Here is a 26,879-nt window from a genome sequence, read left to right as displayed (position 1 = left end):
GAAAAATTTGGAGTAGGTATTAAAATTCATGGAGAAGAAATAAAAACTTTGACGTTCGCCGATGACATTGTCATTCTATCAGAGACAGCAAAGGACTTGGAAGATCAGTTGAACGGAATGGACAGTGTCTTGAAAGGAGGATATAAGATGAACATCAACAAAAGCAAAACGAGGATAATGGAATGTAGTCAAATTAAATCGGGTGATGCTGAGGGAATTAGATTAGGAAATGAGACACTTAAAGTAGTAAAGGAGGTTTGCTATTTAGGGAGTAAAATAACTGATGATGGTCGAAGTAGAGATGATATAAAATGTAGACTGGCAATGGCAAGGAAAGCGTTTCTGAAGAAGAGAAATTTGTTAACATCGAGTATAGATTTAAGTGTCAGGAAGTCGTTTCTGAAAGTATTTGTATGGAATGTAGCCATGTATGGAAGTGAAACATGGACGATAACTAGTATGGACAAGAAGAGAATAGAAGCTTTCGAAATGTGGTGCTACAGAAGTATGCTGAAGATTAGATGGGTAGATCACATAACTAATGAGGAGGTACTGAATAGAATTGGGGAGAAGAGGAGTTTGTGGCAAAACTTGACAAAAAGAAGGGACCGGTTGGTAGGACATGTTCTGAGCCATCAATGGATCACCAATTTTGTATTGGAGGGCAGCGTGGAGGGTAAAAATCATAGAGGGAGACCAAGAGATGAATACACTAAGCAGATTCAGAAGGAAGTGGTTGCAGTAAGTACTGAGAGATAGAGGATAGAGTAGCATGGAGAGCTGCATCAAACCAGTCTCAGGACTGAAAACCACAACAACAACAACAATTCTTCAACACAAATAATCAACTCATTACGATTACCCCTCAGTCCTCGGATATTCTGATGCAATAAGGATAACTGATTTTGTGCACTGGTTGAATTACAACTGTATGAACATAATTTTTATGTCAATCTTTGAATATCTCTAGTTTCAATCAGAGACTGTTTGCATGAATTGTACACATTAAAATTTGTATTCTGACTGCCTGTTTTGTCAATGTGAATGTCATTTTCGGCCTGTCTCTGAACATCTTTTGTTTCTGCCCTCCCTACCTTGCCCTCCTTATAGGGCGTTTTAGTATCCCCAAAAAAACTTGTGGGGGAGTGGGAAATATTGGAAAAAAGCAGAATTATCCCAGGAAAAACAGTATGAATGAACAACTAACTTAGTGCCTGCTCCCTTTAACCCTTGCCTTTTGGGTTGCCTAAGCACAGGGTCATGGGCTTGGCTACATGACAGGGGCAAGGACGACACCGATGACTCTGAATGGCATGGCATCATCAAGAAGATAGGTGGAGGAAAATTTATGAATTCGAGCTGGTGGAAATTTTAAAAAATTGAAAAGTCCAATATGGCGTAACTAACCCAGTTGTGGCTGTAACACCTCCCCCTCTACTCCCCTTCACCACTCTCTTCCAATTATGGCCTAGTATTCTACAGTTAATTAAAATGAAACAGCCTATCGAAAGGTAACTGTCCTGATCATGCTCGAAAGTATCCGAAAGATCTGAATTTTTTGCACCACATTCGAAAGTATTTCTCCAAAATTTAGGTGAAGCAGCACTTAAGTGCGTTTGAGGTTCGATTTCTATACCATAGGTGGTGTAAGGCACAATAGGACCTCAAATTCATTATTTTATACATCTAAATTGTTTTATGATGCTTATCAAGTGCCACAAAGTAGGCAGGCAGGCAGCAGCAAGATTGAATTCGCTGACTGATCATTTCGCTTGTTCCACACATCTTATCTCACTGATAGCCAATGCGTTTTTCTCTGGTCTTAGCATAATATGACACGCATGCTGCATTTCAGAACATACATGGGCACTACTGCTGATCTAACGTATTGCTTAATGTGCACATATGAGTGAGAATTACAAAAGTAAACTGTGTTATTCCCACGTCTGAATTCTTCAAAAAACGTTATAGTGACTGCATACTAGGGTATTAACTTTAACGTGCAGTACAAAACGGTTGCTATCTTCTGCTGATAATGCTAAACATTACAGTACACTAGTAAAATATATTCGTATAGGTAAGAAACAAGGGTAGCTATGCTGTCAGCTCTCCACTATCAAAGCCAGTCAAACATTATAGTGACCCCACGCTAGGATATTAATTTTATCTTGCAGTACAAAACGTTTGTCATCTTCTAATAGTTATGCTCAGTTAAGCTGCAATACAGTGGAAACTACTGTCTTTGGACGGGATATTTTCTAGAAATTTTATACATCACAGCTGTTCTGCGTACTTCGTGCAGCTTACTAGCACATGGTATGGAGTGTTAGCTACTTGAGCATTCAGCTACTGGGGACGTCTGCTAATGTAGGTTTCAGGAGCGGTTTCCAGTGTAACCGGGAAATGGTTAACGTCTCTCAGGTTACGGTTTTGTATAAGCTTCTACGACTGTTTCTACGTATTTTGATTGCGTTCTTACAAATACTACTGTGTCAATCAATTACTTATTTGCAAACTTTTCTTTACTTAAAGCTTATTGACAAATTAACAAAAATTTGACAGAAAGTTCTGTGAGTTAATTCTGATGCACCTCACAACAAACTTGATCAGCTACTCTTCATTGATCTAGTTCTACATTTATACTCCGTAAACTACCGTACTGTGCTTAGCATCGCCCCACCGCACCCATTCGCTGTGATTAACGAGACTGTGAAAGCAAACTGATCGCTATTTTAAGAGGCCCTTGTGGCTATTCGTCAGGTGAAAACAGACTATAGATAAGTGTAACAAGTCAGAACCGCTGCACGCGACATTACCTTGTTTTATTAGAAGAGCTGACTGGCGTTATTATTTGGAAGATAGCTATGTGCTGACTAAGTTTTGGAACATTCACGTATATTTTCTCAACACAGTCAAAAACCATTTTTCTAGGATATAAGCGGATTGAGAGTTATCACTTGTTTTTATGCCTCTAGAATAAAAGACAAACAATAAAAGCCATTACGACAAAAGAATTACATGTTCATCTTAGACGTTACTCTACAGGAACGGTTTTAATGTTTTTAGACAACGACTTCACAATAGATGATCCATGTAATATTAGAAAATGAGAGTTGAATTTTCAAAACTAAATGCTTAATGGCGGAAATCTTGGTAAATAAATATCACAGTCAGCCGTCTACATTGTTCAATGCTAATATTCTTTTCCGTGACCAAAACATGTAGACTCAGTCATTATCTTTCATTGAAAGTCTTTTACCTGTGATCAAGACAACCTCGGGCTTACGATGTAGTGCAAAATGACGGAAAATTCCATTTAGTTTTATACTAGAAATCACATAGCTAGTAAATTTTAGAACACGTTACTGTAATGTAAGGGATTATGCAGGGTACGCAGATGCATGGTGGCCTTGTTGGTTTTATGCTAGTAGCTAGTCACTAGGACCCATGTGATCTTGGAATCAGCGTGTAGAATCTCTCGTAAATAACTACACACTTCAACTGGAGAATTACGTATGGCAACGGGAGTCGTATCCCGTCCAGAAAATCGTTAGTGCTGACTCCTGATTAGGCGGGCGGCCCTTGTGGCCGAGCTGTTCTAGGCGCTTCTGTCTGGAACCGAGAGACCGCTACGGTCGCAGGTTCGAATCCTGCCTCGGGCATGGATGTGAGTGATGTCCTTAGGTTAGTTAGGTTTAAGTAGTTCTAAGTTCTAGGGGACTGATGACCTCAGATGTTAAGTCCCATAGTACTCAGAGCCAGAGCGATTTACAAATCTGTGTATGTCAAATTATGGTTCACAGAGTGAGTAAATCCCAGGAACGAACTATATGACTGATCGGAAAAGCAGAATCAAAACTTGTTTGCGCAACATTATTACATCATTAAAATTTGAAGACTGGTTCTTAAGATAGTGAAGAACGTCGCTTTATTCCTACCCTCCCTTCTACTCAAGTAGAGAGACTTTCGCCAATGTTATGAACCAATAAAATCCACCAAATACATTAACTTCGCCTTGTGTTCTCAGAAAAATAGTGAATACTTGGGGAACTTCTATGCAAGCTGTTACAGGACTAGAACTAATTTTCTGTTTGTAATTATTATTACTAAAGAATTGTTCCTGAATAGCAACGTGTCAAGGCAGAGAACTTATGCTATAGATAGTCTTTTCAGATGTGTATTACAATTTTAGAAATATTTCAGTTCATTACTATCCTATAATATCTAACAAGGGGAGGCCGCCAATTGTGAAATTCAGATTCGATTCATACTGCGCATAATAAAAGCTCATGGCCAGAGGTGTAACGTGGCAAAGCACCAAGATGCACTTCTCAGCCATTGTCGAGAAAATCGACAGTTAAAAGAAACCGTTGCGGTGAAATACTCTCTACGGCTAATAATTTTCTATAGCGTCGTTGCGCAGCGGTAAGCGCTTGGGTTCGTAATCCGAAGGTCGCCGGATCGAATCCCGCGGCATGCAACTTTTTGTATTGTTAGTTTTTTGTAATTCATATATATATATATATATATATATATATATATATATATATATATATATATATATATATATATATATACTCCTGGAAATGGAAAAAAGAACACATTGACACCGGTGTGTCAGACCCACCATACTTGCTCCGGACACTGCGAGAGGGCTGTACAAGCAATGATCACACGCACGGCACAGCGGACACACCAGGAACCGCGGTGTTGGCCGTCGAATGGCGCTAGCTGCGCAGCATTTGTTCACCGCCGCCGTCAGTGTCAGGCAGTTTGCCGTGGCATACGGAGCTCCATCGCAGTCTTTAACACTGGTAGCATGCCGCGACAGCGTGGACGTGAACCGTATGTGCAGTTGACGGACTTTGAGCGAGGGCGTATAGTGGGCATGCGGGAGGCCGGGTGGACGTACCGCCGAATTGCTCAACACGTGGGGCGTGAGGTCTCCACAGTACATCGATGTTGTCGCCAGTGGTCGGCGGAAGGTGCACGTGCCCGTCGACCTGGGACCGGACCGCAGCGACGCACGGATGCACGCCAAGACCGTAGGATCCTACGCAGTGCCGTAGGGGATCGCACCGCCACTTCCCAGCAAATTAGGGACACTGTTGCACCTGGGGTATCGGCGAGGACCGTTCGCAACCGTCTCCATGAAGCTGGGCTACGGTCCCGCACACCGTTAGGCCGTCTTCCGCTCACGCCCCAACATCGTGCAGCCCGCCTCCAGTGGTGTCGCGACAGGCGTGAATAGAGGGACGAATGGGGACGTGTCGTCTTCAGCGATGAGAGTCGCTTCTGCCTTGGTGCCAATGATGGTCGTATGCGTGTTTGGCGCCGTGCAGGTGAGCGCCACAATCAGGACTGCATACGACCGAGGCACACAGGGCCAACACCCGGCATCATGGTGTGGGGAGCGATCTCCTACACTGGCCGTACACCACTGGTGATCGTCGAGGGGACACTGAATAGTGCACGGTACATCCAAACCGTCATCGAACCCATCGTTCTACCATTCCTAGACCGGCAAGGGAACTTGCTGTTCCAACAGGACAATGCACGTCCGCATGTATCCCGTGCCACCCAACGTGCTCTAGAAGGTGTAAGTCAACTACCCTGGCCAGCAAGATCTCCGGATCTGTCCCCCATTGAGCATGTTTGGGACTGGATGAAGCGTCGTCTCACGCGGTCTGCACGTCCAGCACGAACGCTGGTCCAACTGAGGCGCCAGGTGGAAATGGCATGGCAAACCGTTCCACAGGACTACATCCAGCATCTCTACGATCGTCTCCATGGGAGAATAGCAGCCTGCATTGCTGCGAAAGGTGGATATACACTGTACTAGTGCCGACATTGTGCATGCTCTGTTGCCTGTGTCTATGTGCCTGTGGTTCTGTCAGTGTGATCATGTGATGTATCTGACCCCAGGAATATGTCAATAAAGTTTCCCCTTCCTGGGACCATGAATTCACGGTGTTCGTATTTCAATTTCCAGGAGTGTATATATATATATATATATATATATATATATATATATATATATAATAAAAAAAGTTGCATGCCGCGAATTAATGAATTGCTTATGCATGTTGGTGAAGGCAGATAGCTCTCCAACTGTACCGCCTCCATTTTTCCGTTTGTTTAACAGGGTATACCAAATCTCTCACGCCCGCACTGATTTTCGACGATGTTATAAGTTGCGCTAAGGACCGCATCTATCTTCTTTCGAAGTTAGCAGGCAACTACGCTGTTATGCGGCGGCTCGTTTCGGCCCATTCAACATCTGTTCTTCAAGTGGAACGAGCGAGTAACGGAATTTATATTTCATACCTGCCACAGCAAATTTGTGTTCGTGGGGTCTCTATTCTACACTCCTGGAAATTGAAATAAGAACACCGTGAATTCATTGTCCCAGGAAGGGGAAACTTTATTGACACATTCCTGGGGTCAGATACATCACATGATCACACTGACAGAACCACAGGCACATAGACACAGGCAACAGAGCATGCACAATGTCGGCACTAGTACAGTGTATATCCACCATTCGCAGCAAAGCAGGCTGCTATTCTCCCATGGAGACGATCGTAGAGATGCTGGATTAGTCCTGAGGAACGGCTTGCCATGCCATTTCCACCTGGCGCCTCAGTTGGACCAGCGTTCGTGCTGGACGTGCAGACCGCGTGAGACGACGCTTCATCCAGTCCCAAACATGCTCAATGGGGGACAGATCCGGAGATCTTGCTGGCCAGGGTAGTTGACTTACACCTTCTAGAGCACGTTGGGTGGCACGGGATACATGCAGACGTGCATTGTCCTGTTGGAACAGCAAGTTCCCTTGCCCGTCTAGGAATGTTAGAACGATGGGTTCGATGACGGTTTGGATGTACCGTGCACTATTCAGTGTCCCCTCGACGATCACCAGTGGTGTACGGCCAGTGTAGGAGATCGCTCCCCACACCATGATGCCGGGTGTTGGCCCTGTGTGCCTCGGTCGTATGCAGTCCTGATTGTGGCGCTCACCTGCACGGCGCCAAACACGCATACGACCATCATTGGCACCAAGGCAGAAGCGACTCTCATCGCTGAAGACGACACGTCTCCATTCGTCACTCCATTCACGCCTGTCGCGACACCACTGGAGGCGGGCTGCACGATGTTGGGGCGTGAGCGGAAGACGGCCTAACGGTGTGCGGGACCGTAGCCCAGCTTCATGGAGACGGTTGCGAATGGTCCTCGCCGATACCCCAGGAGCAACAGTGTCCCTAATTTGCTGGGAAGTAGCGGTGCGGTCCCCTACGGCACTGCGTAGGATCCTACGGTCTTGGCGTGCATCCGTGCGTCGCTGCGGTCCGGTCCCAGGTCGACGGGCACGTGCACCTTCCGCCGACCACTGGCGACAACATCGATGTACTGTGGAGACCTCACGCCCCACGTGTTGAGCAATTCGGCGGTACGTCCACCTGGCCTCCCGCATGCCCACTATACGCCCTCGCTCAAAGTCCGTCAACTGCACATACGGTTCACGTTCACGCTGTCGCGGCATGCTACCAGTGTTAAAGACTGCGATGGAGCTCCGTATGCCACGGCAAACTGCCTGACACTGACGGCGGCGGTGCACAAATGCTGCGCAGCTAGCGCCATTCGACGGCCAACACCGCGGTTCCTGGTGTGTCCGCTGTGCCGTGCGTGTGATCATTGCTTGTACAGCCCTCTCGCAGTGTCCGGAGCAAGTATGGTGGGTCTGACACACCGGTGTCAATGTGTTCTTTTTTCCATTTCCAGGAGTGTAATTCGAACGTTTGACTTGTTAGTTGTTGTGGTCTTCATTCCTGAGACTGGTTTGATGCAGCTCTCCATGCCACTCTATCCTGTGCAAGCTTCTTCATCTCCCAGTACTTACTGCAACCTACTTCCATCTGAATCTGCTTAGTGTATTGATCTCTTGGTCTCCCTCTACGATTTTTACCCTCCACGCTGCCCTCCAATGCTGCTATACTTATTCGTTTCGGAATATCGTTTCTACGTCTTCCATTAACTATACGTGGTAAACATTATGGAGACAATTAATAACATTTGTGAAAAACAACTTTGCGGAAAACATAATGATGTTCGAAGTCGCCAGTTTTTCCACGACAAACGACTTTCAACATCTTATTATATGCATAATTCTTGCAACTGTGTGTGTGTATATATATACACATTTGAATTACAAAAAACAAATACTAGAAAAAAAAGTTGCATGGCGCGAGATTCGATCCGGCGACTTCCGGATTACAAACCCGAGCGTTTACCGCTGCGCCGCAACGCTGTAGAAAAGTGTAAATCGGAGAGAGTATTTCACCGCAACGGTTTCTCTTTAACTGTCGGTTTTCTCGACAACGGCTGAGAAGTGCATCTTAGTGCTTTGCCACATTACACCTCTGGCCATGAGCTTTTATTATGCGCAGTATGAATCGAATCTGAATTTCACAATTGGCGGCCTCCCCTTGTAAGAAATATATAAATTCATATTTAGAAGTACGTAAATGCGCCGTTGAGGGTGACTATGGCAAGGTTACGTCTGGAAGTGCCCCTGAGTAAGTGTAAGATATTACGCGAAAACGTAAAATAATAATAAAAACTTACAGAATTTAACATTCATAAAAACCTTACGAAATTCATTTGCGATTGCACAAGGAGAGTAATAGGCCAAGTCAAAGTATGTCCCACAGACAAGCGTGAAAAGCGTCACAAACGTCCACTGTTGAGTTTTAATGATTATCGCTTAGGTCACAGCTCTGACTTGGCATTTTTATACTCCTTGTAAAATGACGATATTTCTAAATTGTTTACACTTGTTAACTTCTGACGATCTCTTTTCCTGTTATTTACTTAATAACGAACTTACCTTTTGTCTAGTTTTTGGATGAACTAAAATCAAATCAAACTGCTCAGAAACCACTTTTCAAAATAGGTATTCAGCTGCACGATCGAATTTCTGTTCCATGTACAGATGAAGACTGCATCTGCGCGCAGCACATTTCACCACACTGTGGAAAAGTTTCAACACTTGTGGAGTCTCATCCAATTGTAAGGCCTCATACCCAATGGTAATGTGATTCAGAAATTCACTTTCCTTTTAAAAGTGTCGTGGCAGGACCGTAGAGCACCTTGTGCACGTTGCTTTGTATTATATTATGTCCAGCAGGTTCGCAATTTAAGAGCTCTCAGTCTGGCTGAAGTAGTTTCAATCAGTGCAAAGAGTTCTCATGGACAATCGTGACTTTTCCTTCAATCTCTTGCACATCATGGATAAATTCGTCTGTCACCAGTGGCCGCCGTCCACTGCGTTCCTAGTGGAGCACGTTGTTGCCCACTTCATGACCGCGACTCGCATCGCCGCAACGTTGGCGTACTTTATCATACGTTCAACAGATTTAACTGTACAACTCGACGGCTGATTGAGTACGTGTATTCGGCAACCGCATTCCTCACTGAACTTCATGCGCCTACTGATTTTAAATTCTTGTTGGCAATGACGTATCTGCCCTTCTGATGGGTCCACTTATTCGGCTCATATGTGCAGTCTTGCAACGCAGCTGTGACATAAATGGCAAACATAACTCATTCCTTCCTGGCAGATTAAAACTGTGTGCCCGACCGAGACTCGAACTCGGGACCTTTGCCTTTCGCGGGCAAGTGCTCTACCAACTGAGCTACCGAAGCACGACTCACGCCCGGTACTCACAGCTTTACTTCTGCCAGTACCTCGTCTCCTATCTTCCAAACTTTACAGAAGCTCTCCTGCGAAAAGTTTCGCAGGAGAGCTTCTGTAAAGTTTGGAAGGTAGGAGACGAGGTACTGGCAGAAGTACAGCTGTGAGTACCGGGCGTGAGTCGTGCTTCGGTAGCTCAGTTGGTAGAGCACTTGCCCGCGAAAGGCAAAGGTCCCGAGTTCGAGTCTCGATCGGGCACACAGTTTTAATCTGCCAGGAAGTTTCATATCAGCGCACACTCCGCTGCAGAGTGAAAATCTCATTCTGATAACTCATTCCCTTGGATACATTATGTACTAACAACAAAAATTCCTTAATTATTTCAAATCCTTCAGTGCCGTTCTTCGAACTTACCCCTCCCCCGTTTCTTGACCCTCCCCTCTCGCCTTCTCACCTCTTTCTGTCTGTCTGTCTCTCTCTCTCTCTCTCTCTCTCTTTCATAGACAAAGAGGGTATACGCACAATGCAATGTTACTTTTCTTTTAAGAAATACGTAAGAGCGTAAAGCATAAAATCGAACCGAGGCTCCCGTGTAACACTAGACGTCGTACTGCACAGAAAATCATAATTTAACTACAGTTGTACAGTTGGCAGTAAGGGTAAATTTTAACGGACTTTTACTCGTCTCAAGTAACCTTAGAAAAATGTTCTTAATGCCCTCTATCTCGTATACACAATGGAAAAAAATCTCAACACCAAAAAATAATTAATGTAGAGTAATGAAATTTCGGGAATACATTTGTCTAGGTACCCTATGTAAGCGATTAACATTGCAAGATCACAGGTTAATATAAGCGCTAGATAATCCGTTGCAAATGTGAAATTCTGGTACCTTCATAACCGATGTAACCACCAGAATTTTGAACACAAGCATGGAAACAAGCATGCGTTGTATTGTACAGATGCTGGTTGTCGGTTTATGGGATGGAGTTCCATGGCTGCTGCACTTGATCAGTCAATGCAGCGACGGTTTATGCTGTTTATGGATGACTTTAAAGTTGCCGTCTTATGACGTCTAATTTGTGCGCGATTTGAGACAGATCTGGTGATCAAGCAGGCCAAGGCAACAGTTCGATACTCTGTAGAGCAAGTTGGATACAATAGCAGTACGTAGGCGAGCGTTATCCTGTTAAAAACATCCTCTGTTGAATGTTGTTCATTAATGGCAGTGTAATAGGTCGATTCATAGACTGACGTAAAAATTTGCAGTCATTGTGTGTGGGATAGCCAGCTCCTGCTGCCCTACCACATCACACCGCAGGTTTAAGTTTCTCACAGACCGACTGTTTTCAGGCCCTCGACTGGCCTCTTTCTAACCGCGTACTTACCATGAGCTCCTGTTACTGTAAGTATTTCTCGGATCAGCTGCGCAGTGTTTCATTTCCAATCGTCTTTTGGACGTTTTAGCTCTATTTCCGTGCTTGCTAAGAGAAACTGGAGAGGAATTGGACCTAATGGAAGACACCGTTCTATAGTTTTGTTTTTACCCAGACATAGCCATAGCAACAGGTAAAATGGGGGCAGATATACTACTCAAATTGCGTGTGTAACGACAACAACGAAGAAACAACGAAATAACTTCAAAAACCGCGAAAAGGTCTAGAGTGTAAGGCAGATTCAAAGCAACCAGTATAGCAAAGTAATAGCACTCTGTGATAAAGAAAATAAAGAAATTAACCCTACTGAAGATATTATATAAAATACTGAAACATGTCTGGGTAAAAACATAACTATAAAACAGTGTCTAGCATAAGGTGAATTCCACTCCAGTTTTCCTTCTGTTTTTGTTATCTTTATTTGTTGAACTGCTTACTGTTGGAGCTTCTGTCAGTAACGAAAAGAAATTGTTTATGCTGCCGAAATTCGTCAGTTGCAGTATTTCAAGTCTCATGAGTGTCTCAAAACGATGTTTTCATTCCGCAACACCACTATTCACTATTTTATGTTAAAACATGCATCGCAACTGCTGTTGAATGTAGGCCAGCTGGCGTAGTCCACTACACGTCGCTTGCAACAGAAATGCGCTTCGTAGGTTTGGTTCGTTGACCGAACAGCTCTGTGCCCGAAATTCAAGGAAATTAAGCAACACCGAAATCTACTGTATAACACCCGCTCGAAGGAGTCATTTCTTTTCAGTTATTTTAGTGCCCATGAGTTGTATTAGTTGGTGCCACGTAAGTACTCAAGACTCCAGAGCATTTTTGTGAGTCCTCCTTTTTGTTATGCATAATATAACGCAGGTCCTTCTATGGAAATTATAGTTTACGTTTCTGTTATTCGATACACTAGTTGATCCTTAACATCAACATCGCCTTCTCGTCATCCCACTACTCTTAATACTCTCAGCCAAAACAAACGTCGTGAACAACATAGCACTCCCTAATCCCCAAAGCTAAAAGTGCTCATAACATAAATAACCAGACAGTGACTATTCGTCTGCAATATAGTTCTTCGTATTACGTACATGCTGGCCCAGACACCATAATTTACATTGAGGAACGTACTTTATACCAGTTTTAACGACTTTAGTCTTATTCCGTTTGCATGTGGAGCCGGAAAAAGGCGTTTTTCTCAGAAAGTATCCTAACCCCTTGTAACTTATTCTCGTGCTCTCTACCGTGAGTGTCAGAGACAGCAGAATTGTCAGACAGACTTGGTGCAACATCAGCTCTCTTAATAATTACATGACGATCAGTTTGGCTTTCGGAAAGGTAAAGGCACTTGAGATATAGTTCTCAAATCGCTCTGTGTAATGGAAGCAAGATTTAGGAAAAAGTAGGATATGTTTATACAATTTGTAGCCGGCCGGAGTCACCGAGCGGCTCTAGACGCTAAAATCTGGAACCGCGCAACCGCTACGGTCGCAGGTTCGAATCCCGCCTCGGGCACGGATGTGTGTGATGTCCTTAGGTTAGTTAGGTTTAAGTAGTTCTAAGTTCTAGGGGATTGAAGACCTCAGAAGTTAAGTCCCATAGTGCTCAGAGCCATTTGAACCATACAATTTGTAGACATAGAAAAGCGTTAAACAACCTGACATGGTGCAGTATGTTCGAAATTTGGAGAAAAACAGGAGTATGCTAAGGAGAAAGATGTGTAACGTATACCTACAAAAACTAAAAGACTGCAATCATATTGGAAGACCAAGAACATAGTGCTCGGCTTAAAAATGGTGTAACGCACAAACGCAGTCTTCCGCAGTTAATGATCAACGTATATATCGAAGAAATAAGGGCGAAAATAAGAGAAAAGCTCAAGAGTGGGGTAAAAATTCTGGATGAATTCATTCGCTGATGACGTTGCTATCTTCAAATAAAATTAAGATGAATGGTAGGACTTTGCGAATGGAATGAATCGTCAAATGAACTCACAGTGTGGATCAAGAGTAAACCGAGGGAATCGAAAGTAATTAGGAGTACCAGAAAACTCTTTATCGCTGTGCATTGTTAGCGTTTCCCACAAAATAGTTGAGTAGTAGGATAGCTGAGTGACACAGCAACCCCGTGTGATACAAATGTCAGACCAGGATAGCACCGGGCTGCTTGTTGTAGTTGCCCTTGCAGATAGTTTTTGGTTACATTGATTCTGAACGTGCATTGTTTGCTTTTCGAACAAAATATTTGAGTGGCAAAATTTTCAGTTACACTACAAAATAGCTTCAATATAAACGCCGAAACCGGTCATGGACTAAAAGAAGATACAGTCCGCCAGTGCGTAAATCCTTTGAAATAAGTGGTTTTGACAAAGGGAACACTGTTGTGGCGCTGCGGCTAGAAACGAGAATCTGTGAAACGGCGGAGCTGGTCGGCTCTTTGCTTGCTACTGTCGTGAGCACCTATGGACAGTTGTTGAAGGATGGTGGAATAAGGCGTAGGCCGTATGTTGCTGGACGTCCAAGTCTCATCACAAAACGTAGAGGTCAGAGGAACCCCCTCTGTGTAATCCAGGATAGGTAGCATTCTGTGGCAAATCGGACGACAGAGTACAATGCTGGCGCAGGCACAAGTGTTTCGGAGCACACCGTTCAAACGCCATTGCTGAACACCGAGCTCCACATCAAACGACCCCTCCGTGTTTCTGTGTTGATCCAACATCGTCAGTTACCATTGAAATGGGCAAAGCTTCACAGAGTTTTCACCGTGGATCAATATAAACATGTCGCCTGTTAAATGAACCGCATGTCTTGTTACTTCAGGTCGATGGTTGGGTCCTTACACGTCGCCATCCAGTCGAATGGATGCTTAAAATGTACATAGCACCACAGATGCAGCCTGGTGAGAGCAGAATTATGCAATGGGGTACATTCAGTTGGGCTTCTATGGGACCTATGATAGTATTCGAAGACACCATCACAGCTGTGAACCACGTGAATATTATTGCGGTACACCTGCATCCCTTCATGTCTCTGATGGCACTGACATCTTTCAGCAGGATAACTCTCCGCGACACAAGGCCAAAATCGTGCTGCAATGATTTGAGGAGCAAGATAGTGAACTCACACTGATGTCTTACCCAGCAAATGTCCCTGATCTATACCCAATGGAACACATGTCGGGAGCCAAGTGCATGTCAACAAACCAACGTAATTTGCGGAAATTTAGTGACCTGTGAGTAGACATCTGGTGCCATATACTTCTGGAAAACTAACAAGGACTTGTAGAATCCATGCCAAGCAGAATCGCTGTTTTACTGTGAAAACTAAACCAATACGTTATTAAACCGATGGTCATAATATTTTCGCTCATCTGTGTATTAGCAACTGGAGTGGATATTCATTACTTCAGTACTCGGTTATAGAGCAGCAGAACTCTCCAGACGTAAGCAAACTAATAAATGACTATTATCTTGACACAAATAACGGAAGATGTCAAACTTAGCTCCTATCCTGGCTGAAGACTTCGAACCAGCTTCTGAGTTCAAATGGTTCAAATGGCTCTGAGCACTATGGGACTCAACTGCTGAGGTCATTAGTCCCCTAGAACTTAGAACTAGTTAAACCTAACTAACCTAAAGACATCACACACATCCATGCCCGAGGCAGGATTCGAACCTGCGACCGTAGCGGTCTTGCGGTTCCAGACTACAGCGCCTTTAACCGACTCTTCTGAGTCACCCATCTTCATACAGAGAGCGCGTGGTCTGCTTTTGCGACTTGCTCGATGTATTATGGTCACAGAAAGGCTCGGAGAATATAAAGTCATATCGATATTGACTGGACCGATGATCAGTGGAAGTAATGATCCCTTGACAGAAAGTCAAGAAGTTACTCTGAAGTGATTCTCTCTATTGCGCGCCACTGGGAAAGAAACGGTAAATACCCGCCAGTATTACGGAACGGAGCAGTATTAGGGAGCCCTTACACTACCGCATTTCTTTTCTGAGACGCTGTCCTGAGAACTACAGACATGCTACCTTGTAATGTTATGTCCACTTTTCCGTGGTGCATATGGACGTGGCTGCTGTCTAGTGGATGGTAGTGGTTCGTCGTATTGCGCTGGTCCGGTGAACGGGTCAAAACTAGCCAGCTCGCTCTTTGGGCTTACGTCCTGCTGAACATGCATGGAAAGCTCTAGACCAGAGAACTAATACCACTGACACTGGTCATTGCTTGATCTATGGAGGTCGCTCTTACAGCAAAGCTAGTCGTAACCAAATGCCATGACGGACGGTCCGATGCACTACGTGAACAGCCATTGAGCATGCAGTATTGCTGTTTGAGGGCATCACATGCCATATTAACAGTTTGTATTCTACCAGCCGAGAGACAATACGCCACCTTCGCCCACGGTCGGCATTTCAGTATAACTTGTATACATGTGACAGTATCACGTATTACAATATTGCGAGGGTACCTTTCTTTGCACACAGGATCTCTAAACATCTTCATTCACCTATGGATTTCAATATATTTCTGGAAATTGTTTAATTTCAGATCCAGTTTTTCTTTTTGGCACAGCTGAACGTTTTATATTTCACACACACTGTATTATCTGAGACCAATGTTTCCCTGTCTTAATACGAAATAGTAGGTGGTGGATAGCTTTCCTCAACCACTGACAGGAATGTATCTCAACTTAAGAGAAGTAGTCATCTTCCGCCAGTCTCAGTACAACGAATCCATATTAGTTTCTGATCGGAAATCACAAAGAAGTAGTACATAAAGTAATTTTTGAGATACAGTCAATTGACTGACATCATTTCGGAATACTGGTTACCACTAACTCAGTTTCTGTGAACTTTACCTTGATGAAACCCTTGTAGTGAGAGTTACGTGATGCTTCTGATTATTATTCAAGGCACGTTTTCATTAATTCGTTCTACACCACATCCTTTCTATCATGAATGCTATTCGAGCAGGTATGCAAGCAAGTCTCTAACTTTTCGAAAGGTATACGAGACCTACTGGTATACTAAAACTTCTAGGCCAGCATCTAAGATGATGAAGCAGGTAGAATGAAAATATCTCCCACTTCGGCTCACAGTTTGACAGTCACATTATTACAGATGCCTTTCACTCATAAATTTTTGTTTCTTACTTGAACTTAAAGAATCGTTTGACGGAATCACCTAGTTTACAAAAACCCACTGAAGTTTGTAGAAACTGCAACATGAAGAGACATACGTGCGACTAAATCGAACTTTATGATACAGACTGACAAAGATTACGGATCTGTGGATGATTTCCGTACACCAAGAGGAGCTTCTAAAGTCATAGTATGGAATCCACGAGGACCTCTCTGTGTACATGGGAAATCTTTCTCTACACATTTAGTACGCAAGACCACAACTTTGAAAGGCTGTGGTGACTTGTCAATCATCCATATCCAGAACAGGTTGGACGGGTGACGTATCAGCAGAGGTGGAACCCAATAAACAATAGCGCCTACCATTCTTCGAAAAACTGCTTGTGTAATCCCTAGTGACAAATCATAGCCAATGGAATTGTCTTGTTAAGTACACAGGTTTCCATCAGATCAACGAAGTTGAGCAGTGTCGGACGAGGCGAATACTAGGACTGGTAATCGCCCGGCAGAGGGGAAGAGGGATGTTGGGATAAACTCCTGGTCACCAGACTTTGAGCCAGTGTAGTGGATTAAATTGCAAATCTCTCTACAGTGTATCATGGTCTGAGGGTATGTATACTGTTGTTGGTGATCCATTCGCGGATTCGAATCCTGCCTCGGGCATCGATGTGTGTGATGTCCTTAGGTTAGTTAGGTTTAAGTAGTTCTAAGTTCTAAGGGACTGATGACTTCAGATGTTAAGTCCCATAGTGCTCAGAGCCATCCATTTGCGGATGGGGACTTCTAGCTCGGAGGCCCCCTTGGTGCTATTCTAGACGAAAGGGCTATGTGTCAGCACCGATTTCACCTCCTCCCTTCTCTAACCATCATACAACGCAAACATGACACCACACTAAACACACACACCCGTTACAGTTATCTCCACGTACCAGTTACACTTAACATACGACTCTCACACTTCGGTAACGGGGTTGCCAACTTCTGTGAAGGATAGGAAAACCCTTTCCAATTAGGCAGCTGTGCCGGCCTCTCTGACAAATATTATATAAAGCTAACTGAAGAAACGACAATTCCTGTAGCCGTAACACCTTCCTGTTGCAGCGGTTGCGGTTCTGACTGCCAACAATACCCAGGAGTTGAAATCGTATATTACGTCCAATGGCATCCTTAATCAAGCGTTTTCTGCTATGCCGCTTGACAATGTAGGCTGCCAGAGGGCGATCACTGAGACAGATTTTAGAACGAATGCTGCCATAATTGTAGGAGACGTTGACGTGGTACTTTCCATAAACATTACGTGACATAATTCAGCACACCAGCATAAGCGTTCTTATGCCCGCTTAAATGCAAGACATTTGTTGTTTCTGAGCGACGGCAGCCGACGGAATGGCATGCTTGCCACCAGAGCAGCCTACTGTAGAGAACATAGAGCGTCGACACAAATACATTGCGCAACACAATAAATGAAACGCGTGTAGAATATTGGACAGAAATGGGGGGTACTGTGCAGTGTGGGGCGAGTACTGGGCCATTCAATGTGACCACAACATGGGATGCCTGCTTCTTGTCCGCACCGCCGTAGAGGACAATTAAGAATCCTTCGCAGCGGTAGTTCGACGGGTGAGAACCTACTGTAGATTGCGCATGAACCTACATGCGCAACACAATTAAAGGTAACTTTTTCAGAACCCCGAAGTTATCTCCCATTGTAACGTCGAACTTTGAAATTTAGCACAAAGATGCTACAACCGTCCTATGTAACGATGCAAAAGCGTGGCATCCTGTGACGTTACCGTTGGTCTGAGCGACACTTCAAACAGCGAGGTGTCGATACATGCGAAGGCCAGAGCTCAGAAGTTAATCTGAGGTGTAAGGTGGGCTAATGATTTGACCAAATTTCACCAAAATTCTGCCCAACGGCACCATGGACATGTTACACAATGGGAAGGTTGGCACAACTTTTACCAAGATTTCACCCCTTCTTTTAAAACTTCGGCGATGGAGGTCAGAACCACAACGCCCAGCACAGAATCACGCAGCTACAGAGAACTTAAATGTGGATGGCCAGACAGGGATCGGAAGCTTCGTTCTCCCGAACGAATTGTAAGGTGACCGCTCGCCATGAGGAGGAAATCCGGGTTCGAGTCCCGCTCCCGCTAATCACTGCGTCATCTCCATCGGAAGTCAAACAGAAACAGCGCCTTATTCGTGCCATCTCTCTTTCTTTAAGACAGTTTAAGGCTCCAGAGAAAATTAATATTGAAAATTCTGAAATTACTTTCATTTCCACACTGAGTTTTCTGCATCACTTCTTTAGTATTTAGTACCTCATAATACCAACCACACCATGACCCAGTCGCAATGAATCTTCAACTTGCCATACTTTTTATTACAACCGAATATCATCTATACTTGTTCTTCGCCCTTGGTCTATGCGAAATGTGTACAATTCGGTCCACTTAGTCTCCTATCTACCAATGGACCATAAATGGAATCGATATTGCAGCGCTTGTGTAATTCAGAATTACGATGTATGTTCCTTTGGACATGCATGCATGTTCAAAGGAACGTTGCACCGTAATTCGCAATAACACAGACACTGCAATATCGTATTTATCCGCCGACACCGGGCAAGCGACTTTCAAGTAAAATGTATCGTCTGTGCAGAAATATGAGTAGTGTGTAGACTCATAGTTGATGACATACGGAAGTATGCATCTGGCTGTCAGCCGTGCTCGCGTAGTCAGATGGTTGCCGGCACGGTAGCTCAGCGTGTTCGGTCAGAGACTCGCTGGCCCTCTGTAATAAAAAAAACTGAGTAACTGAGTAGGGGAATCAACGATCAACTTAAACGGAAGTCCTACGACGTCCGCCCAGACCAAACGCAACGAATATTACCTAACAAAAAAACAAAAAAAATTGTAAGGTGACCGCTCGCCATGAGGAGGAAATCCGGGTTCGAGTACCGCTCCGGCGCAAATTTTTGCTGTCCTCATTCCGTTATACAGCTGATAGTTGTCCATATTCGCAATTTCGATTCCATTTCATTTATGGAGGGAATATTTTTTTAAGTAGCATCGTATTTCTTAGATTTTTGAGAATAAATGTTCACCTACTGCCTTCTACGAGGATATTACAGAAAATGAATGGAACTTGCGAAGCTATGGCACTTCTGAAGCTCATCCCTTAGCGTTGGGTTTCGTGTTTCGCCTGTACATTTCTGGTACAACTAATGATCATCTTTTTTGCTGCAAAGTAATGCTTTTACTGTGCAGTCAAATTATTTTTTTAAATATGTCTCAATCGCTTATCTACAAAATATTGGATTCTCCGTCCAATAGTTTATTCAAAATGAATAGCACTAAGTAACTAACATGAGACATGCTATTCTTTTAGTACCTTCTTATGTGAAAGTCAGCCATTACCACAGATCGAAGCGACTGAAGAGTAATTGCATACAGATGATATATACTTGGCACAGATCAATGTAAGTGAAATTACCTTAGCATTAACGACACTCTTTCTTCTTGCTTTATTCCAAGGTATCTCATTTTTTATCTCTTCTTCCTTTTTAAAGTGAATTTAAGCTTGTACCTAAATTTTGGTTTGTTTTCCCCATTTCGTATTTATTTATCTTGAGCACAATGTTCGCATCTAAAAATGAATTTAATAAACATCCAATAGAACTAGAGGAAAAAATCTATGTGTGGTGATAATTAAGAAAATGGTAATGAACTATGCCTCAAAATATTTTCTCCTACAAATGAAGCTATATAGTTTCAGAGACTTTTTCAAGTCTCAAACATTTATGATGTATATATCCAGACTGAATTGACGAATGAATATTTGTACCCAGGCCGGGATTCGCACCCAGATCGCAAAGCCACGAGGCAGATACGCTAACCAGTACGCCAACCTGGCACAGTGCTATTACACAACTGCACGGACTACCGTAACATGCCTCCCTCCTCAGTCCAGATTGTCTTTCACGCCTCATTCATCGCTTCAGTTTGCACAAATACGTCATAGATGTTTGAGAGTTCAAAAGGTGTCTGGAACAATAAAGTTTCCTTTGATTAAAGCACCTATGCAGGATCCTCCATTTCGTTCGACACTGAGGTGCTATTCCAATACAGTTGGAGAATGTCTGTAATGCTGTTCGAAAAAAAAATGGCTCTGAGCACTATGGGACTTAACATCTGTGGTCATCAGTCCCCTAGAACTTAGAACTACTTAAACCTAACTAACATAAGGACATCACACACATCCATGCCCGAGGCAGGATTCGAACCTGCGACCGTAGCAGTCGCGCGGTTCCGGACTGAGCGCCTGAACCGCTAGACCGCCGCGGCCGGCCTGCTGTTCGACTTTATGGGGTATACCAAGTTGGCTGAGGCGTGAATGGGAATTTGGATTGAGCAGGGAGGCGTGCTAGGGTAGTTGGCGCGGTTGTGCAAAGCCGCTATGCCAGAATGTTGTGGTTAGCGCTTCTACTTAGTGAGCAGGAGGTCTGGGTTCGAATCCCGGCCTTGGTACAGACTTTCATTTGTCACTTCAGTCTGCATATATACAAAATACAAAATGGGCTGAGGCATGAATGGGAACTTGGACTACGGAGGGAGGCGTACTAGAGTAGTACGTGCTGTTGTCCAAAGCCACTGTGCCAAAATAGCGTAGTAATTAGCGCACTTGCCTAGTGTGCCGGAGACCCGGATTCCAGTCCAGATCTTGGTACAAATTTTCCTTCGTCGCTTCAGTCTGTATATATATATATATATATATATATATATATATATATATATATATATATATCATTTTTTCTTCTTATCATACCGAACCCTAAACGGCGTTCTCCGTCGGTATCGAGGGTAAGAGCGAGCATTCGTGTCATGTCTCTCTCTCTCAAGGTATTACGAACCACTACGATTCAGTGTGAGCTGTTTCTGTTTCGAGACGGATCGAACAGGCATGTACAGTGAGTGTGCCGAGTTTTCTTGGACGCCTCTCAGGTGTGAAGAGCCAGCCAGCAGTGGGCGCGAAACAATGCCGGGCTAAGTGTCTGGGCGGAGCGCTCTCAGGTATGCATGACTGGGAGCAATTCCGCTTTGGGCTACGGCTTAAGATAATGTGGAGCTCACTGCAAGTAGTAATAAAGTATCTTAAAAACTTTTTTACCACTATCGTTACTGAACATTCAAATTCTCATTTTCATGTTGCTGGTAGTAATAACGCATGTTTTTGCAGTGGCAGTAGTACAGGGTGGTTACAATTAAACTTTCACTACTTGAGAGCATTCTAATGACAAATGAGTGATCGTAGGACAGTGAAACGTTCTGGAAAGCGCATTCGGGAGAGAAATAACAAATAAACCATTGAAATAAGCACATTTTAATTTCTACATAAGAGGGTAATATTTGTTAACTGCGTACAATGTTTACGTTCTAGGTTACAAACGTTGCTGAAGGTGACGACCTTCTGGATCCACGACAGTCTAGAAATGCACTAAAATACCATTTATAATTGTCGCAGTATTTTTGTGACGGAGGACCATGGAATGTTCAGCTCGTGCACTGCTTTAAGATCGCACACTCTGTCCAGCATCCTCGCCCGTGGCAAAAGTACCGTCTTCAACAATTTGTGGCGCAATTGGGCCGTCGGTCTTTCCCAGGTGAAGTTACCAAATCGCCAGCTAATTCGAATTTCTGAATTATTTTCTTCAACCCTTGTGTGGAAAGAGGACCTGTCCGTATTCCTTTAATGCGTCGATATTGGCTAACAGCAGTAACAATATTGCTGTTGTTTTGAAAACAGCTTTACCAGTAAAGCGCTGCTCACCTTTTCCAGATCCATGTTGACTCTCCACAACTGTAATGGATACAACGCAGATCCAGCAGCGCATGGTCTAAACATCATTCTTATAAATTTGGTTACCCATATGGTAAATAGATTTCCCTCTACAATGCCTCAAGTAGAGAAAGATTTATTATAACCATCCAGACACCTTATTGATTAACTGCAAATGGACTATATAGTTAGTAGTTTTCCCTTACCGTCTTCCTATGGGTGAACAAAATTATACAACCACAGTATATATTAAGCTACGAATAGCAGATAAACAGCAGCTATACAAAAAACTGACGGGATAGCAGGTTCTTCTTTCGCAGTAGCAGCTTTCGTATTAATTTACTCGATTGAATTTAGATGACATATGAGTGAACAGCATTAAACAGTATAGTGATAGCTTCATTGGTTCATAGGCGTCGCGTCAGATAATGCTTTGGAACTGCACGCGACGAGACAGGCGCTCGTCATCTTGAGGTGCTTCCACAACATTATCCGACGCGACGCCAGTAACCAACGACGCAGTATCACTATATTGTGCTGTTTGGGACTTTCACGATTTATTAAGTCGTGAAAGTCTCAAACAGCACAGTATAGTGATAGTTTATCGTCAATACAGTGAGTTCTGTGATGTCCTTATCTCACATTAATGTATACATCCACGTTCTACATTTCTGAAAACTCTCCACCTTGATGGGATCTACGGGACACGTGGGGTGAATGAATTTACAGGCTGGGTGAAATACTTTCACTTCAACATTAGAACAGAATCGCCTTCCAGTTAAGAAATTCTCTTCTACACAATGAATTACCCGAGTTAAAAGTCTTATTAAGTGACTGGAAGCCATGAAACCGACTAGTTATCAACAGCCAGATGTTTGGACATTCACCACTAAGTCACTATTTCACACTTCACACGAAATGCTGCAAAAGTATTTTTTTAAATCTCCGTTGTCAAGAACTATTAATCACTCTAGGCGAGAAAATCCACACGCTCTTTCCTCTAGCTGTTTATTTTCAATCAGAACCATGTTTTAATATTAAAGAAATAAACTTATGACGGAACAGATTATTCCTATACTTGCACATACTTACCAATACTTCAAACGATTAAAGATACATCATCTGAAAAGTGGAAACAGAAAATATTCTAAGTGCCAATTCTGACATTTGTTAGGTGAATAATAAAAACAATGTATCTCTTTTTGTACATAACTCATACGTATCCGAAAAACTGAGAAGATATTCTCAGACCACAAAACTGTGCAGCTCATCGCATCACCGCAAAAATGAAACACATCACAAAATATGTACTTTATTAAAAACATTCCAAGTCAGGAAACTAGCTAGTTCTAGGGACCACAAGCTGATTCTTCCAAAGAAGAAAACAGCAAACATCTACTGCTAAATGCCAACAGTGTCGTTGTCGGTTTCGAACCGACTGTTTCATCTTCAAAAGGCTGTTCAAGTTTATATTACATCTATTGTTGTTTGCTTTGTTTTCCAACGCCTAATGTAAACAACAAAGAATGTGATATAAAAGCGAACAGCCGGTAGCGACCCTGTTTGTGAAAATACAGAGCAAAAAAAAAAAAAAAGGCTGATGTTTTCTTCTTTCCAAGAATCACCTTGTGTTTTTTACAAAGCCACGCTCTCAAAAATATCAGTTTTCGACAAAACAACGCGAAGAAAGTTTATTTTCCAAGTGCTATTGATACTGACACAATACGTTTTATTTGTGATAATGCAAGTACACAAACACAGCAATACATTTCTAACAAGTGGAGTTGCAGTCAACAAAGACCACTTGTCATATTTTTAAATTCTGGATCTGCAAAAGGAAGCGCAGTGTGGCCCAAAGGCCATGCGCCATCTACTAATGCATGTTTGAAAGATTTTCTACACGGTTTGGCACCTGTATCAAGTCTAGGAATATGCAAGAGAGTACAGAGAACGCAACAGCACTGGAAACTCGTTTTGTGAAAACCTGGACTTTAAAAAGTTATTTAACGTTTTCTGGATGGTCGTACTTCTCAGATGCGCCACTACGCTCGCTGTCTTGTTGTAGACACAGTACCACCATTCACTAGAAGTGATTTATGGAATGATCGCAAACCTAAAACGCTATGGTTCTGAACTCTCCCGAACAGGGTACTCAAGTTTAACCGTTCAACGTCGCTCGGTCACAAGAGAAAAGCACAGAACGCCAAATTTCTATGCCAGGGCCCGAGCTTCATCCATAAAAACAGTGGGAAGGAATCAGAGCAATGAGCCTAAGTTAACTATCTATAAGCCACCACCTGCTGCTGCGGCTTGTGGTGGTGGTGGTGATGGTGGTGGTAGTGTGACGTATGTGTGTGTGTGTGTGTGTGTGTGTGTGTGTGCGCGTGCGTGTGCGTGTGTACGTGAGTGCGTGTGTGACCATGCTTAGGACAACGTTCGGGACCTTGCCCAACAAGTGTGGCTGTAAATGGGTCACACACGCCGCATCCCGTCAGTGCAGCAGAGCCGAGCGATATCCAGAGCAAGCGGGTCGCGTTCTGGTATTGGTTGGGAGCGAACCGCCACGTGCGCGCGCCGCCGATCTAATTTTATGAATAGTTTTTTCTTGGCGTCAGAACACGACGGGCAATAAGTGAGTATATTTCCCTCGCCTGAAGACACCTCCCCCCGCCCCCTCCCACCACGCTAGTTCCGTTCGCCAGCCCTTCGGGCTATCATGCGCGCGTGTGAGTGAATGTGTATATGCGCGCACGCGCATGTGTGCGTGTGTTGAGGAGCGAGATGGGGATAGAGAGAGCGAGAGAGCAACACACACTCGGCGTGGCGTTCTAAATCTGGAAAAGCTGAACGCCGTGAGGCGGCCGCAGGCGTCAGTGCTAAGGGAAGCATGGCGCAGAGCGCGCGTTAACGGTGCAACGACAAGCGAGCTAGCCCGTCCGTGCGTACGGCTCCCCTGACAGAAAGTCTGAACCAGCAGTACCCAGCAGCAACCCAGCTGTCATTAGCAACCACTCGGTAGAAACAGCCAAGGTAAGATAAGCGTTTGAGCTGACGGCTGGCCGCGTAATCCTCCGTGCGCCATCAGCCTGCCTCTGTAGAAGCGAAGTGAGGAGTGTCGTGAATCAGTTCTAGCAATGTCCCGAGACATACATCCGTCGAGTTTGAGACTGTGTTTTTGGAGTGTCAAGTGGAAGCAGAGAAGATGCGAAAAGATAAACGGCCATAGTGGTTACTCTTTTCCGGCTTAAACATAAGTTCAGGCGCTAATGCCGGTATTTACCCTATCATACAGGACCGGCTCGCAAGACCTGTTGCTGAGCTTCGTTGACCACACAAGAATCCAGTGATATTGAAACCCTCAAGATCCTTAGAGGCGAAGCACTAACTCAGTCCAAGAATGGGATAGGCAATTCGGCACAATCTTCCCAAAAGGAATATTTCGAAATTAGACTAAAGCGACTCAGAGGAACCATTGAAAACCTAGAACAGCTTTGGCCGGGTGGTACTTGTACCTCACTCGTGTCAAATAAAAATCGTGTTTTTCTCATCACAAGGCTTGAGGAACGTATAATGTGCACAGAAAGTAAAACAAGATAAGTCTTGTATATCCGGTGCTCTGCAGACTTCATTTTTTAAAGAATACAGTTTTGGTTAAGAAAGTGAGAAAATGAGACATTTATGGATGTTATAACCTCTGACTGATCACTTCACTTTGTGAAGACACTGTATTGAATATTAGAGAGCAGCGAAACGTGCGTTATCGGAGCTGTAACGCGATAGAGATTTTGCTGTATTAAAAACATTATTCTAGCATCTCTACTTCAATTCCTTATCAAAATGTCATTTTAAAACAATCTGAAGCTGCTGTCTATGGCCGGAATTTTATGTTCCCAGACGCTGACGCAAAATTATCGCAAAACACGGATAGGCATCTAGCAAAACAAGTTATTGCAAGTTCTAAAGGTAGTACCTATTTAGAAAGTCTGTATTTCCTTTCTGGGTATTTTTCATCGCGAGATGTTACTTTCGTGCGTGAAATGTGACGGTTAAGTGAAGTTGATTGTTTACAGCTGTGTTTACTTTGTCGTGGTCATTGTTGACTCGAAAATTTCGAATCTGTCTCATTGTAGAAGTGTTAATTCTTCTCGCACATTGGCATTTTCCTTCGCGTAGTGTGAGAGTTACGTCTTAGTGTATCTATTGGTTGTAGGTGACGATGGTCAGTGCTTGTAGAGTTATAGTATCGTGTTTGTGTTGTCGGTGACGAGGGGAAACGTAAAGCCAGTGACCGCACTCATTCGTGACAAACAGCACCAGGGGCCGACAAGTATGACATCCACTTCTAACGGACGGCCCTCACACATTGAACACAGCGAAGAAATTATTAATTTAATTCAAGACACTGGTGCAAAATCTAGTGATCAAGAACTGTACGCCACCACCTGTTCTCCCCTTTCCAGCTATGAAGGCTCTCTCAGGATTACTGAATATTTCTGGAGGTGGTAGATTAATTGGATCAAATATTCCACATATCGCTTGTCCAGTTTTTAACGATTATAAAGATACTGCTGTTATAATGTGACCCAAACAAATACTTACTCTAGGTGTTAAGCGACTGCAAATGATTAATGCAAAAGTTGATTTTCATAAATTCCACATCTGACTTTAGTGCACTTTCTGTTTCTCTTGGAAATACCAAGTGTATCTCCTCTGAGGTCATATTGGCGTACTTCCATGGACAACTGCACTATTCATAATTC

General features: G+C 43.6%; 1 protein-coding gene across 4 annotated transcripts in view; it reads left to right on the top strand.

The window, feature by feature from the left end:
• LOC126475246 (RING finger protein nhl-1) overlaps positions 1–26,879 on the top strand; it is a 288,062-nt gene that overhangs the window by 154,354 nt on the left and 106,829 nt on the right. The window contains exon 1 of one of the 4 annotated variants that reach the window (XM_050102940.1): positions 24,984–25,149. The exons of the other annotated variants lie outside the window; for them this stretch is intronic. The gene's annotated coding sequence lies outside the window, so the exon portion shown is untranslated. Of the gene's footprint in view, positions 1–24,983; positions 25,150–26,879 lie in introns of those variants that run through there. 4 annotated transcript variants of the gene reach the window in all.

The sequence above is a fragment of the Schistocerca serialis genome, chromosome 4 (assembly GCF_023864345.2).
Source record: "Schistocerca serialis cubense isolate TAMUIC-IGC-003099 chromosome 4, iqSchSeri2.2, whole genome shotgun sequence".
NCBI lineage: Eukaryota > Metazoa > Arthropoda > Insecta > Orthoptera > Acrididae > Schistocerca > Schistocerca serialis.
The sequence above is the reverse complement of the archived record's forward strand: the minus strand, read 5'-3'. Positions and strand labels throughout refer to the sequence as shown.